Genomic DNA, 16,115 nt, shown 5'->3' with positions numbered 1-16,115 from the left:
CGTACTCATGCTAGGAAGCGTGTGACTGGGCAGGCTCCGTGTTATGCGGAGCCACGTACTGTGCCGCGAGTGTTCCGGCACAGTCCTGTGCGTCCTGTGCGAGCACCACGCACGTGTCGTGCGAAGATGGGCATTCAGCCAGGACGGGGTGTGCCGGCTCAACGCTCGTGGTCTCCAGTACGCCTCCTCGGTCCCGTATATCCTGCGCCGGTGCTACGTGTTGTATCGCCAGTACGAGTGCACAGCCCCGTACGTCCTGTGCTAATGCCTCACACATATTGTGTGGAAGTAGCCATTCAGCCAGGACAGGTTGTGTCAGCTCTCCGCTCCAGACATCCAGTCCGCCTCCACAGTCCGGTACGGCCCGTTCCTGCTCCCCGCACAAAGACAGTGGTGCGTGTTCCCAGTCCGGCCCGGCCCGTTCCTGCTCCCCGCACCAAGCCAGTGGTGCGTGTTCCCAGTCCGGCCCGGCCCGTTCCTGCTCCCCGCACCAAGCCAGTGGTGTGTGTTCCCAGTCCGGCCCTGCCTGTTCCTGTCCCTCGCGCCAAGCCAGTGGTGCGCGTCGCCAGCCCGGTCCGGCCTGTTCCTGTCCCTCGCACCAAGCCAGTAGTGCGCGTCGCCAGCCCGGTCCGGCCCGTTCCTGCTCCCCGCACCAAGCCAGTGGTGCGCGTCGCCAGCCCGGTCCGGCCCGTTCCTGCTCCCCGCACCAAGCCAGTGGTGCGCGTCGTCAGCCCGGTCCGGCCCGTTCCTGCTCCCGCACCAAGCCAGTGGTGCGCGTCGTCAGCCCGGTCCGGCCCGTTCCTGCTCCCCGCACCAAGCCAGTGGTGCGTGTGTCCAGTCCGGCACGGCCCGTGCCTGTTCCACCGGTGCCTGGTCCGGCACCGGTCAGCTGCTCCACTCTGGAGCCAGAGCAATCCGCTCCATCGGGGTCCAGTCCAACTCCAGTCAGCGGATCCACTCCGGAGCCAGAGCAATCCGCTCCACCGGGGTCCAGTCCAGCTCCGGTCAGCTGCTCCACTCCGGAGCCAGAGCAATCCGCTCCACCGGGGTCCGGTCCAACTCCTGTCAGCGGATCCACTCCGGAGCCAGAGCAATCCGATCCACCGTCGTCGTGTCCAGCTCCAGTCAGCGGTGCCAGTCCAGACCCAGATGTCAGCCCCTCTCCAGGTTCCGGGTCTCCCACACAAGGGTCCAGACAGGGCTTGGTACTTCGTGGGAGGAAGGAGAGGGGAAGCAGCGTGCCGAGGTCCAGACCAGACCAGGGGCGCAACAGGGAGGTGGAGAGAAAGTGGTGGTCACGCCCGGAGCCGGATCCGCCTCCAAGGCGGAATGCCCACCCGGCCCCTACCCTGTTATGTTTTTGTGGCGCGGTCGGAGTCCGCACCTTTGGGGGGGGGGGGGGGGGGGTACTGTCAAACCCTGACTCAGGGGACGTTGATTTGTTGAGTCAGGGTGTGTATATTCCGTGTTATGTTGTGTTTTTCTATGTTTAGTTCTAGATCGTTTAGATCTATGTTGGCCAGGGTGGTTCCTAATCAGAGGCAGCTGTATCTCGTTGTCTATGATTGGGGACCATACTTAGGCAGCCTGTTTGGCACTAGTCGGTGTGGGATCTTGTTCCGTAAAGGTTTGTTTTGTGTAACCTAGGACTTCACGTATCGTTTGTTTGTTGTTTTGTGTCGTGTTAAGTACTTAATAAAATGTACGCTTATCACGCTGCGCCTTGGTCCATATCTTCCGTTAACGATCGCGACATTTAGTTAGAGCGTACAGTGCCTTCAGAATGTATTCATACCCCTTGACTTATTCCACATTTTCTTATGTTACAGCCTGAATTCAAAACAAAATCCTTACCCATCCACACACAATACCCCATAGTGACAAAGTGAAAACCTGTTTTTAGAAAATTTTCCACATTTATTGAAAATGAAATACAGAAATATCTAATTTACATACGTATTCACCCCCTGAGTTAGAATCACCTTTGGCAGCAATTACAGCTGTGAGTCTTTTTGGGTAAGTCTCTAAGAAGGGCTGGATTGTACAATATTCGCACATTATTCCTTTTTAAATTCTTCAAGCGCTGTCAAGTTTGTTGTTGATCATTGCTAAACAGCCATTTTAAAGTATTGCCATAGATTTTCAAGCCGATTTAAGTCAAAACTGTAACTAGGCCACTCAGGAACATTCAATGTCTTGATAAGCAACTCCATTGTATATTTGGCCTTGTGTTTTAGGTTATTGTCCTGCTGAAAGGTGAATTTGTCTGCCAGTGTCTGTTGGATAGCAGACTTAACCAGGTTTTCCTCTAGGATTTTGCCTGTGCTTAGCTTTATTCTGTTTCTTTTTATCCCAAAAAATACCTCCCTTGTCCTTGCCGATGACAAGCATGCCCATAACATGATGCAGCCACCACCATGCTTGAAAATATGAAGAGTGGTACTCAGTGATGTGTTGTGTTGGAGTTGCACTTAAAATAACACTTTGTATTCAGGACATAAAGTGCATTTCTTTGCCACATCTTTTGCAGTTTTACTTTAGTGCCTTATTGCAAACAGGATGCATTTTTTTGAATATTTTTATTCTGTACAGGCTTCCTTCTTTTCACTCTGTCATTTAGGTTCGTTTTGTGGAGTAACTACAATGTTTTTGATCCATCCTCTGTTTTCTCCTATCACAGCCATTAAACTCTGTAACTGTTTTAAAGTCACCAAGCATCATGGTGAAATTCCTGAGCGGTATCCTTCCTCTCGGGCAACTGAGTTAGGAAGGACGCCTGTATCTTTGTAATGAGTGGGTGTATTGATACACCATCCAAAGTGTGATTAATAACTTCACCATGCTCAAATGGATATTCAATGTCTGCTTTTCTTTTTTTACCCATCTACCAATAGGTGCCCTTCTTTGCAAGGCATTGGAAAATCACTGCTCGACTGAGGGACCTTACAAATAATTGTATGTGTGGGGTACAGAGAAGAGGTAGTCATTCAAAAATCATGTTAAACACTATGATTGCACACAGAGTGAGTCCATGCAACTTATTATGTGACTTGTTAAGCTACTTTTTACTCCTGAACTTATTTAGGCTTGCCATAACAAAGGGGTTGAATACTTTAATACTTACTTATTAATTAGTATACAATACAGATCACGGTCATAAATGGAGTCATTTTGCTCATTTAACCACTTCCCCCTGTTTGATAGATAAGACATTCATTATCAGATCATCACTTCACAAATATCACAATTTTTCAGCTCGTCTCAACTTGTTCAGAACACCATTATTTGAGCTGGTAGATCCTAATGTAAGTTCATCTATGTTTTTAAATGTGTTCATTTTATTTATGAGTACAATAGCATTTTCTCTACTGTTGTAAGGGGAACGCAAATTCATCACACGTCTGCTGACCAATAAAAGTTAGAAGATGAAGATTTATTTAATACACATTAGGCCTTGACATGTATGTTGTTTATACTTAGCAAGCATTGAAGTATCAGTTGAAAAACATTGGATTGGACCTATACAATAGAATCATCCAACCCCCCCACCCTCTACCTCAGACCACCCGCCCTATATAAATACACACACACACACACACACACACACACACATACGCACACACACACACACTCCTAGAACATGAAAAACAAGTTTCTCGTCATGCCCTGACCCCTGACCATACAGTGTGAGGAACCAGTGAAACCCACCCCTTCCACACCACCCCCTGATTACTGAAACCTTACAGGGTAATGGAGGTGTTCCTAGACCTTTGACTGGCCGTGCTGTTGGCTGAGCCCCTGTGGTAAGCCACCATCAACCTCTTGCTTATCAGCCCATGCTTATGGAGCGCCACCAAGAGATGGTTCCGGAACTTCTGCCTGATGAAGGCGTACAGCACAGGGTTGACAGCGCAGTGCGTGAATGCCATCATTTTTCATAGCTGTCTATTTACCACCACAAACCAATGCTGGCATTAAGATTGCACTGAATGAGTTGTACAAGGCCATTAATCAACAGGAAAACGCTCATCCAGATGCAGCGCTCCTAGTGGCCGGAGACTTTAATGCAGGGAAACTTAAATCCGTTCTACCTAATTTCTACCAGCATGTTAAATGTGCAACCAGAGGGAAAACAACTCTAGACCACCTTTACTCCACACACAGAGACGCATACAAAGCTCTCCCTCGCCCTCCATTTGGCAAATCTGACCATAACTCTATCCTCCTGATTCCTGCTTATAAGCAAAAACTAAAGCAGGAAGCACCAGTGACTCGGTTAATAAAAAAGTTGTCAGATGACGCAGATGCTAAGCTACAGGACTGTTTTGCTAGCACAGACTGGAACATGTTCCGGGATTCTTCAGACAGCATTGAGGAGTACACCACATCAGTCACTGGCTTCATCAATAAGTGCATCGATGATGTCGTCCCCACAGTGACCGTACGTACATACCCCAACCAGAAGCCATGGATTACAGGAAACATCCGCACTGAGCTAAAGGGTAGAGCTGCCGCTTTCAAGGAACGGGACTCTAACCCGGACGCTTATAAGACGAACCATCAAACAGGCAAAGAGTCAATACAGGTCTAAGATTGAATCGTACTACACTGGCTCTGACGCTCGTCGGATGTGGCAGGGCTTGAAAACTATTACAGACTACAAAGGGAAGCACAGCCACGAGCTGCCCAGTGACACAAGCCTACCAGACGAGCTAAACCACTTCTATGCTCGCTTCGAGGCAAGCAACACTGAAGCATGCATGAGAGCACCAGCTGTTCCGGATGACTATGTGATCACGCTCTCCGTAGCCGATGTGAGTAAGACTTTTAAGCAGGTCAACATTCACAAGGCCGCAGGGCCAGACGGATTACCAGGACGTGTACTCCGAGCATGTGCTGACCAACTGGCAAGTGTCTTCACTGACATTTTCAACATGTCCCTGACTGAGTCTGTAATACCAACATGTTTCAAGCAGACCACCATAGTCCCCGTGCCCAAGGACTCTAAGATAACCTGCCTAAATGACTACCGACCCGTAGCACTGACGTCTGTAGCCATGAAGTGCTTTGAAAGGCTGGTCATGGCTCACATCAACAGCATTATCCCAGAAACCCTAGACCCACTCCAATTTGCATACCGCCCCAACAGATCCACAGATGATGCAATCTCTATTGCACTCCACACTGCCCTTTCCCACCTGGACAAGAGGAACACCTACGTGAGAATGCTATTCATTGACTACAGCTCAGCATTCAACACCATAGTGCCCTCTAAGCTCATCACTAAGCTAAGGATCCTGGGACTAAACACCTCCCTCTGCAACTGGATCCTGGACTTCCTGACGGGCCGCCCCCAGGTGGTAAGGGTAGGTAACAACACATCTGCCACACTGATCCTCAACACGGGGGCCCCTCAGGGGTGCGTGCTCAGTCCCCTCCTGTACTCTCTGTTCACCCATGACTGCATGGCCAGGCACGACTCCAACACCATCATTAAGTTTGCCGATGACACAACAGTGGTAGGCCTGATCACCGACAACGATGAGACAGCCTATAGGGAGGAGGTCAGAGATCTGGCCGTGTGGTGCCAGGACAACAACCTCTCCCTCAATGTGACCAAGACAAAGGAGATGATTGTGGACTACAGGAAAAAAAAGAGGACTGAGCACGCCCCCATTCTCATCGACGGGGCTGTAGTGGAACAGGTTGAGAGCTTCAAGTTCCTTGGTGTCCACATCACCAACGACCTATCATGGTCCAAACACACCAAGATAGTCGTGAAGAGGGCACGACAAAGCCTATTTCCCCTCAGGAGACTAAAAAGATTTGGCATGGGTCCTCAGATCCTCAAAAAATTCTACAGCTGCACCATTGAGAGCATCCTGACTGGTTGCATCACCGCCTGGTATGGCAACTGCTTGGCCTCCGACCGCAAGGCACTACAGAGGGTAGTGCGTACGGCCCAGTACATCACTGGGGCAAAGCTTCCTGCCATCCAGGACCTCTATACCAGGCGGTGTCAGAGGAAGGCCCTCAAAATTGTCAAAGACTCCAGCCACCCTAGTCATAGACTGTTCTCTCTGCTACCGCACGGCAAGCGGTACCGGAGTGCCAAGTCTAGGTCCAAAAGACTTCTCAACAGCTTCTACCCCCAAGCCATAAGACTCCTGAACAGCTAATCATGGCTACCCGGACTATTTGCACTGCCCCCCCACCCCATCCTTTTTACGCTGCTGCTACTCTGTTAAGTATTTATGCATAGTCACTTTAACTCTACCCACATGTACATATATTACCTCAACTACCTCAACTAGCCGGTGCCCCCGCACATTGACTCTGCAACGGTACCCCCCTGTATATATAGCCTCCCTACTGTCACTTTATTTTTCTTCTGCTCTTTTTTTTCTCAACACTTTTTTTGTTGTTGGTTTATTTTTACTTTTTTTGTTTAAAATAAATGCACTGTTGGTTAAGGGCTGTAAGTAAGCATTTCACTGTAATGTCTGCACCTGTTGTATTCGGCGCATGTGACCAATACAATTTGATTTGATTTGATTTGATCACCTTGGTGACGTACAGCGGAAAGCTCACACTGTTCCGGAACTCCACCAGCACGCTGATGTTGCGCGGCAGCTAGCACGCAATGAACGGCAGCACCACGCCCAGGATGACGTGCATTGCCTTGTGCTTCTGGCCGCCGTTGCACATGCCACGGAACAGCGTTTGCTGCCGTGCAGCTGTAGCAGACAACCATGAGTGCCAGCGGCAGGAAGAAGCCCAGTACGTGGTGAATCACATGCACACCCACCTGCCACCGGTCGCTGCTCACCGTGGTCAGGTTCTCAAAGCAGATGGTCTGGCCGTTGAGATCCTCCGGTTGGATAGCCTCCCGTTGGAGCGCCACGGTCAATGAGAGAAGCCCCGCCCCCAGCCACACAGCTCTGCACACCAACCCCCACCGGGTTAATATAGCTTGTCATCTTATGGTAGAAAATGACAATGTACAAATAAAAGTATTGTGCAGAGCCGCATGCTGTTTCACTTGCTAACAGTTGCAACCTGTAATACTACTGTTAGGCCTACATGTATTGCATATGGCTCTGTCTGTTTGTGTGACCTGGTTTTGTCATCTATGTCAATGTTATCTGTAAATGTTGATTATAAATGTTGATTTGTCTTTTTAATTCAGTGCTCAAGATGCTAGACCTGAATAAGTGAACTGAACTGTGGTATCATGACCAAATTGTTGTACAGTGGGGAAAAAAAGTATTTAGTCAGCCACCAATTGTGCAAGTTCTCCACCTTAAAAAGATAAGAGAGGCCTGTAATTATCATCATAGGTACACGTCAACTATGACGGACAAAATGAGGAAAAAAAATCCAGAAAATCACATTGTAGGATTTTTAATGAATTTATTTGCAAATTATGGTGGAAAATAAGTATTTGGTCAATAACAAAAGTTTCTCAATACTTTGTTATATACCCATTGTTGGCAATGACACAGGTCAAACGTTTTCTGTAAGTCTTCACAAGGTTTTCACACACTGTTGCTGGTATTTTGGCCCATTCCTCCATGCAGATCTCCTCTAGAGCAGTGATGTTTTGGGGCTGTCGCTGGGCAACACGGACATTCTCCCAATCCTCTTCTGGATCATCCAAATGCACTCTAGCAAACTTCAGACGGGCCTGGACATGTACTGGCTTAAGCAGGGGGACACGTCTGGCACTGCAGGATTTGAGTCCCTGGCGGCGTAGTGTGTTACTGATGGTAGGCTTTGTTACTTTGGTCCCAGCTCTCTGCATGTCATTCACTAGGTCCCCCCGTGTGGTTCTGGGATTTTTGCTCACCGTTGTTGTGATCATTTTGACCCCAAGGGGTGAGATCTTGCGTGGAACCCCAGATCGAGGGAGATTATCAGTGGTCTTTTTATGTCTTCCATTTCCTAATAATTGCTCCCACAGTTGATTTCTTCAAACCAAGCTGCTTACCTATTGCAGATTCAGTCTTCCCAGCCTGGTGCAGGTCAACCATTTTGTTTCTGGTGTCCTTTGACAGCTCTTTGGTCTTGGCCATAGTGGAGTTTGGAGTGTGACTGTTTGAGGTTGTGGACAGGTGTCTTTTATACTGATAACAAGTTCAAACAGGTGCCATTAATACAGGTAACGAGTGGAGGACAGAGGAGCCTCTTAAAGAAGAAGTTACAGGTCTGTGAGAGCCAGAAATCTTGCTTGTTTGTAGGTGACCAAATACTTATTTTCCACCATAATTTGCAAATAAATTCATTAAAAATCCTACAATGTGATTTTCTGGATTTTTTTCCCTCAATTTGTGTGTCATAGTTGACGTGTACCTATGATGAAAATTACAGGCCTCTCTCATCTTTTTAAGTGGGAGAATTTGCACAATTGGTGGCTGACTAAATACTTTTTTCCCCACTGTATTTGACTGGGCTTCTTACTTAAGTAAAAAAAAAAACATGACCAAAGATTCAAAACACTGATAAGAAGTTATTGTTTCTGGCACAAGAACTGTCGCAAGAGGAGGAACTGGCAACCAATCCAACGTGTAGTGTACAACAACTTCTCATCTGACATATGTCACAACACATCATGCATTGTTCACAGACCCTAAACTCTGTGAACCTGGTTTATTGAAAAAACTGTTTATTATCTGTCTACAGTTTTATCTACAGGGAGAACCCCTTGCGGAACATGTGCTATGCTCTCTGTTTCTGAGAAACAGCTAAGAAGATTCTTATCTGACCACAGAAACTGAAATGTTTACAGTCATGGTGTAAGCCACCCTTCCCTTTTCCTCACTTTTAAAAACACATGTTTATGTTTAGAGTCATGAATAACTCCAGTTCAATCAAGTAAAGGCTTAACTGAATGACAACAAAGACAGAATACAAAATGGAATTTTATTGAATAGTTTGGGGTAGGCCTCTTCTCTCAGGAATGCTCTTCAGAGCCAGTTGCTGATGACAAGTTGCCCTATGCACAAGTTGCCCTATGCTGGGCAGCCCCATCCCCCCCACAACCTCTTGGTTCACTGCATTCTGATTTTCCTGCTATGCCACCATGTCTGTATTAGTAACGGATTTCACCAGTATTCCTAAAATTGGACATCAAAGTAAATTTCAGCTTTGTTCAAAAATACACTCAAGAAAAATTATTATATTTATCAGAGTGATTCAGGAGAAACATTAAAACAGAATAATATACCCCACCAACATTAGACAACTATATAGAAAACCCTAAAATTGCTGAAATAAGTAAATTATTGTGCAAAGCTGTCATCAAGGCAAAGGGTGGCTATTTGAAGAATCTCAAATATAAAATATATTTTGATTTGTTTTACACTTTTTGGGTTACTACATGATTCCATATGTGTTATTTCATAGTTTTGATGTCTTCACTATTATTCTACAATGTAAAAAATAGTAAAAATGTGTCCAAACTTTTGACTGGTTGTCACGCCCTGACTCAGGGGACGTTTGTTTGTTGAGTCAGGGTGTGTATGTTCCGTATAGGTTTGCTGTGTGTACCTTAAGACTTCACATATCGTTTGTTTGTTGTTTTGTTGTGTGTTTATTCGTTTAATAAACCCTTGGGTTCTTTAATAAACCATTGGGTTCTTGGTCATCTCCCTGACCAAGGCCCTTCTCCCCCGATTGCTCAGGTTGGCCGGGCAGCCAGCTCTAGGAAGAGTCTTGGTGGTTCCAAACTTCTTCCATTTAAGAATGATGGAGGCCACTGTGTTCTTGGGGACCTTCAATGCTGCAGAAATGTTTTGGTACCCATCTCCAGATCTGTGTCTCGACACAATCCTGTCTTGGAGCTCTACGGACAAATCCCTGAAGTCATGGCTTGGTTTTGCTCTGACATGCACTGTCAACTGTGGGATCATATATAGACAGGTGTGTGCCTTTCCAAATCATGTCCAATCAATTGAATTTACCACAGGTGGACTCCAATGAAGTTGTAGAAACAGCTCAAGGATGATCAATGGAAAAGGATGCACCTGAGCTACATTTCGAGTCTCATAGCAAAGGGTCTGAATACTTATGTAAATAAGATATTTCAGTTTTTTACATTTAATACATTTGCAAAAATGCATAAAAACCTTTTTTCGCTTTGTCATTATGGAGTATTGTGTGTAGATTGATGAGAATACATTTTTTTTAAATCAATTTTAGAATAAGGCTGTAAAAAGTCAAGGGGTCTGAATACTTTCCGAATGCACTGTACATACATACAGTGAGGGAAAAAAGTATTTGATCCCCTGCTGATTTTGTACTGTCACGCCCTGGCCTTGAGAGCCTGGTTTTCTTTAGTTGGTTTGGTCAGGGTGTGAATTTCTATGTGTACATTCTATGTTTGTAGATCTATGTTGGCCGGGTGTGGTTCCCAATCAGAGGCAGCCGTCGATCATTGTCTCTGATTGGGGATCATACTTAGGTAGCCATTTTGCCTACCTATGTTGTGGGATCTTGACTCTTGTTTGGCTTGTTTGTGTGTAGCCATTGTGAGCTTCACGTTACATTGCTTTTGTTGTTTTGTCGTGTGTTAACTTAGTGAATAAACATGTATGCATTCCACGCTTCACCTTGGTCCAATCCTGTACTCAACAGACCAAGCAGCGTGCCCAGGAGGAGCAAACACCCTGGACACAGGTGGGGAAGATGTGGTCTTGGGAGGAGATATTTGCTGGGAAAGGACCCTGGGCGAAGGTAGAAGCCCAGGTAGGAGAGGATCGACGGCGACTCCAACATGCGAAACGACAAAGGAGACCCGAGAGGCAACCCCAAGAAAACATTTTGGGGGGGCACACGGGGTGGTCGACAAAGCAGCAGGAGGCCGTGAAAGGGCTGACTGTGGAGGAGGAGGCCGCTGTTGTAGAGGTCCTCCAAGACCTGCAGATCAGCAGTATGAGAGAGGAGGCCACCAAATTACGGGGGCTGTTAGAGAAGAGGGAGCAGGAGCTCTCACTTCAGAAGGAGGCGCTGCAGGAGGCCCAAAGGGAGAAGGAATTAGTGGATGCACTGAGAGAGGAGCTGGCCAGGCAACAGGGGGAGCTGAGAGAGGAGTTAACCCTCCAGCAGCAGAGAGCTCAGGCCTTAGAGCAGAGGCTGGCGGAGCCAGGTTTAGCAGAGCCAACTTCCCGCACTCGCTTTGAGGAGAGTGTGTCCCGGCCGTGCATGCTTCTCGCACCAAACCGGTGGTGCGTGTCTCCAGTCCGGCACGGCCCGTGCCTGCTCCTCGCACCAAACCAGTGGTGCGTGTATCCAGTCCAGTACGGCCCGTACCTGCTCCCCGCAACAAACTAGTGGTGCGTGTATCCAGTCCGGTACGGCCCGTACCTTATCCTCGCACCAAACCAGTGGTGCGTGTCGCCAGCCCGGAACGCCCCGTGCCTGCACCTCGCACCAAACCAGTGGTGCGTGTCTCCAGTCCAGCACGGCCCATGCCTGCTCCTCGCACCAGACCAGTGGTGCATGTTCCCAGTCCGGCACAGCCCGTGCCTGCTCCTCGCACCAAACCAGTGGTGCGTGTCTCCAGTCCGGCACGGCCCGTGCCTGCTCCTCGCACCAAATCAGTGGTGCGTGTCTCCAGTCCGGCACGGCCCGTACCTGCTCCTCGCACCAGACCAGTGGTGCGTGTTCCCAGCCCGGTACGGCTGGTGCCAGAGAAGTCCGCTCCACCGGTGTCCAGTCCAGCTCCGGTCAGCTGCTCCACTCCAGTGCCAGAGCTGTCCCCTCCACCGGTGCCCAGTCCAGCTCTGGTCAGCTGCTCCAGTCCAGAGCCAGAGCAGTCCGCTCCACCGGGGTCCAGTTCAGCTCCGGTCAGCGGCTCCACTCCAGAGCCAGAGCAGTCCGCTCTACCGGTGCCTAGTCCAGCCACGGTCAGCTGCTCCTGTCCAGAGCCAGAGCAGTCCGCTACACCGGGGTCCAGTTCAGCTCCGGTCAGCGGCTCCACTCCAGAACCAGACGTCAACCCCTCTCCAGGGTCGGGGCCTCCCACACCAGGGTCCAGACAGGGCTTGGTGCATCTTGGGAGGACTGAGAGGGGAAGCATCGTGCCGAGGTCCAGACCGGACCAGGGGTGCAACGGGGGGCAGTAAGGGAGAGGACGTCACGCCCGGAGCCGGAGCCGCCACCGAAGCTGAATGCCCACCCGGACCCTCCCCTAATGAGTCAGGTTGGTGCGACCGGAGTACGCACCTTTGGGGGGGGTACTGTCACGCCCTGGCCTTGAGAGCCCGGTTTTCTTTAGTTGGTTTGGTGAGGGTGTGCATTTCTATGTGTACATTCTATGTTTGTAGATCTATGTTGGCCGGGTGTGGTTCCCAATCAGAGGCAGCTGTCGATCGTTGTCTTTGATTGGGGATCATACTTAGGTAGCCATTTTGCCTACATATGTTGTGGGATCTTGACTCTTGTTTGGCTTGTTTGTGTGTAGCCATTGTGAGCTTCACATTACGTTGCTTTTGTTGTTTTGTCGTGTGTTAACTTAGTGAATAAACATGTATGCATTCCACGCTGCACCTTGGTCCAATCCTGTACTCAACGAACGTGACATGTACGTTTGCCCACTGACAAAGACATGATCAGTCTATAGGTAGGTTTATTTGAACAGTGAGAGACAGAATAACAACAAAGAAATCCAGAAAAACGCATGTCAAAAATGTTATTAATTGATTTGCATTTTAATGAGGGAAATAAGTATTTGACCCCTCTGCAAAACATGACTTAGTACTTGGTGGCAAAACCCTTGTTGGCAATCACAGAGGTCAGACGTTTCTTGTAGTTGGCTACCAGGTTTGCACAAATCTCAGGAGGGATTTTGTCCCACTCCTCTTTGCAGATCTTCTCCAAGTCATTAAGGTTTCGAGGCTGACGTTTGGCAACTCGAACCTTCAGCTCCCTCCACAGATTTTCTATGGGATTTAGGTCTGGAGACTGGCTAGGCCACACCAGGACCTTAATGTGCTTCTTCTTGAGCCACTCCTTTGTTGCCTTGGCCGTGTGTTTTGGGTCATTGTCATGCTGGAATACCCATCCACGACCCATTTTTAATGCCCTGGCTGAGGGAAGGAGGTTCTCACCCAAGATTTGATGGTACATGGCCCCGTCCATCATCCCTTTAATGCGGTGATGTTGTCCTGTCCCCTTAGCAGAAAAACACCCCCAAAGCATAATGTTTCCACCTCCATGTTTGATGGTGGGGATGGTGTTCTTGGGGTCATAGGCAGCATTCCTCCTCCTCCAAACACGGCGAGTTGAGTTGATGCCAAAGAGCTCGATTTTGGTCTCATCTGACCACAACACTTTCACCCAGTTCTCCTCTGAATCATTCAGATGTTCATTGGCAAACTTCAGACGGGCCTGTATATGTGCTTTCTTGAGCAGGGGGACCTTGCGGGCACTGCAGGATTTCAGTCCTTCACGGCGTAGTGTGTTACCAATTGTTTTCTTGGTGACTATGGTCCCAGCTGCCTTGAGATCATTGACAAGATCCTCCCGTGTAGTTCTGGGCTGATTCCTCACCATTCTCATGATCATTGCAACTCCACGAGGTGAGATCTTGCATGGAGCCCTAGGCCGAGGGAGATTGACAGTTATTTTGTGTTTCTTCCATTTGCAAATAATCGCACCAACTGTTGTCACCTTCTCACCAAGCTGCTTGCCGATGGTCTTGTAGCCCATTCCAGCCTTGTGTAGGTCTACAATCTTGTCCCTGACATCCTTGGAGAGCTCTTTGGTCTTGGCCATGGTGGAGAGTTTGGAATCTGATTGATTTATTGCTTCTGTGGACAGGTGTCTTTTATACAGGTAACAGGCTGAGATTAGGAGCACTCCCTTTAAGAGTGTGCTCCTAATCTCAGCTCGTTACTTGTATAAAAGACACCTGGGAGCCAGAAATCTTTCTGATTGAGAGGGGGTGAAATGCTTATTTCCCTCATTAAAATGCAAATCAATTTATAACATTAACATTGATGCGTTTTTCTGGATTTTTTTGTTGTTATTCTGTCTCTCACTGTTCAAATAAACCTACCATTAAAATTATAGACTGATCATTTCTTTGTCAGTGGGCAAATTTACAAAATCAGCAGGGGATAAAATACTTTTTTCCCTCATATGTACATACAGTGGGGAAAAAAGTATTTAGTCAGCCATCAATTGTGAAAGTTCTCCCACTTAAAAAGATGAGAGAGGCCTGTAATTTTCATCATAGGTACACGTCAACTATGACAGACAAAATGAGAAAATAAAATCCAGAAAATCACATTGTAGGATTTTTAATGAATTCATTTGCAAATTATGGTGGAAAATAAGTATTTGGTCAATAACAAAAGTTTCTCAATACTTTGTTATATACCCTTTGTTGGCAATGACACAGGTCAAACGTTTTCTGTAAGTCTTCACAAGGTTTTCACACACTGTTGCTGGTATTTTGGCCCATTCCTCCATGCAGATCTCCTCTAGAGCAGTGATGTTTTGGGGCTGTCGCTCGGCAACACGGACTTTCAACTCCCTCCAAAGATTTTCTATGGGGTTGAGATCTGGCTAGGCCACTCCAGGACCTTGAAATGCTTCTTACGAAGCCACTCCTTCGTTGCCCAGGCGGTGTGTTTGGGATCATTGTCATGCTGAAAGACCCAGCCACGTTTCATCTTCAATGCCCTTGCTAATGGAAGGAGGTTTTCACTCAAAATCTCACGATACATGGCCCCATTCATTCTTTCCTTTACACGGATCAGTCGTCCTGGTCCCTTTGCAGAAAAACAGCCCCAAAGCATGATGTTTCCACCCCCATGCTTCACAGTAGGTATGGTGTTCTTTGGATGCAACTCACCATTCTTTGTCCTCCAAACACGACAAGTTGAGTTTTTACCAAAAAGTTATATTTTGGTTTCATCTGACCATATGACATTCTCCCAATCCTCTTCTGGATCATCCAAATGCATTCTAGCAAACTTCAGACGGGCCTGGACATGTACTGGCTTAAGCAGGGGAACACATCTGGCACTGCAGGATTTGAGTCCCTGGCAGCGTAGTGTGTTACTGATGGTAGGCTTTGTTACTTTGGTCCCAGCTCTCTGCAGGTCATTCACTAGGTCCCCCCGTGTGGTTCTGGGATTTTTGCTCACCGTTGTTGTGATCATTTTTGACCCCACGGGGTGAGATCTTGCGTGGAGCCCCAGATCGAGGGAGATTATCAGTGGTCTTGTATGTCTTCCATTTCCTAATAATTGCTCCCACAGTTGATTTCTTCAAACCAAGCTGCTTACCTATTGCAGATTCAGTCTTCCCAGCCTGGTGCAGTTCTACAATTTTGTTTCTGGTGTCCTTTGACAGCTCTTTGGTCTTGGCCATAGTGGAGTTTGGAGTGTGACTGTTTGAGGTTGTGGACAGGTGTCTTTTATACTGATAACAAGTTCAAACAGGTGCCATTAATACAGGTAACGAGTGGAGGAGAGAGGAGCCTCTTAAAGAAGAATTACAGGTCTGTGAGAGCCAGAAATCTTGCTTGTTTGTAGGTGACCAAATACTTATTTTCCACCATAATTTGCAAATAAATTCATTAAAAATCCTACAATGTGATTTTCTGGAATTTCTTTTCTCAATTTGTCTGTCATAGTTGATGTGTACCTATGATGAAAATTACAGGCCTCTCTCATCTTTTTAAGTGGGAGAACTTGCACAATTGGTGGCTGACTAAATACTTTTTTTCCCCACTGTACATACATACAGTGGCGAGAACAAGTATTTGATACACTGCCGATTTTGCAGGTTTTCCTACTTACAAAGCATGTAGAGGTCTGTAATTTTTATCATAGGTACACTTCAACTGTGAGAGACGGAATCCAGAGACAAAAACTGTGAGAGACAAAAATCCAGAAAATCACATTGTATGATTTTTAAGTAATTAATTTGCATTTTATTGCATGACAAAAGTATTTGATCACCTACCAACCAGTAAGAAATCCGGCTCTCACAGACCTGTTAGTTTTTCTTTAAGAAGCCCTCCTGTTCTCCACCTATTACCTGTATTAACTGCACCTGTTTGAACTCATTACCTGTATAAAAGACACCTGTACACACACTCA

General features: G+C 47.3%; 1 pseudogene across 1 annotated transcript; it reads right to left on the bottom strand.

The window, feature by feature from the left end:
* Positions 1-3,740: 3,740 nt before the first annotated feature.
* LOC311129340 (C-X-C chemokine receptor type 2-like) lies at positions 3,741-7,130 on the bottom strand (annotated as a pseudogene). Its single transcript has 3 exons — positions 7,118-7,130; positions 6,565-6,972; positions 3,741-3,932 (listed from the first exon to the last, which is right to left on the bottom strand). The product of its transcript is annotated as a C-X-C chemokine receptor type 2-like (transcript).
* Positions 7,131-16,115: the final 8,985 nt, after the last annotated feature.

This window comes from Coregonus lavaretus, assembly GCF_964263955.1.
Source record: "Coregonus lavaretus genome assembly, chromosome: 5".
In the NCBI taxonomy this organism is placed as follows: domain Eukaryota; kingdom Metazoa; phylum Chordata; class Actinopteri; order Salmoniformes; family Salmonidae; genus Coregonus; species Coregonus lavaretus.
Note: the sequence above shows the minus strand (reverse complement) of the source record. Positions and strands in the feature narration are given on the sequence as shown.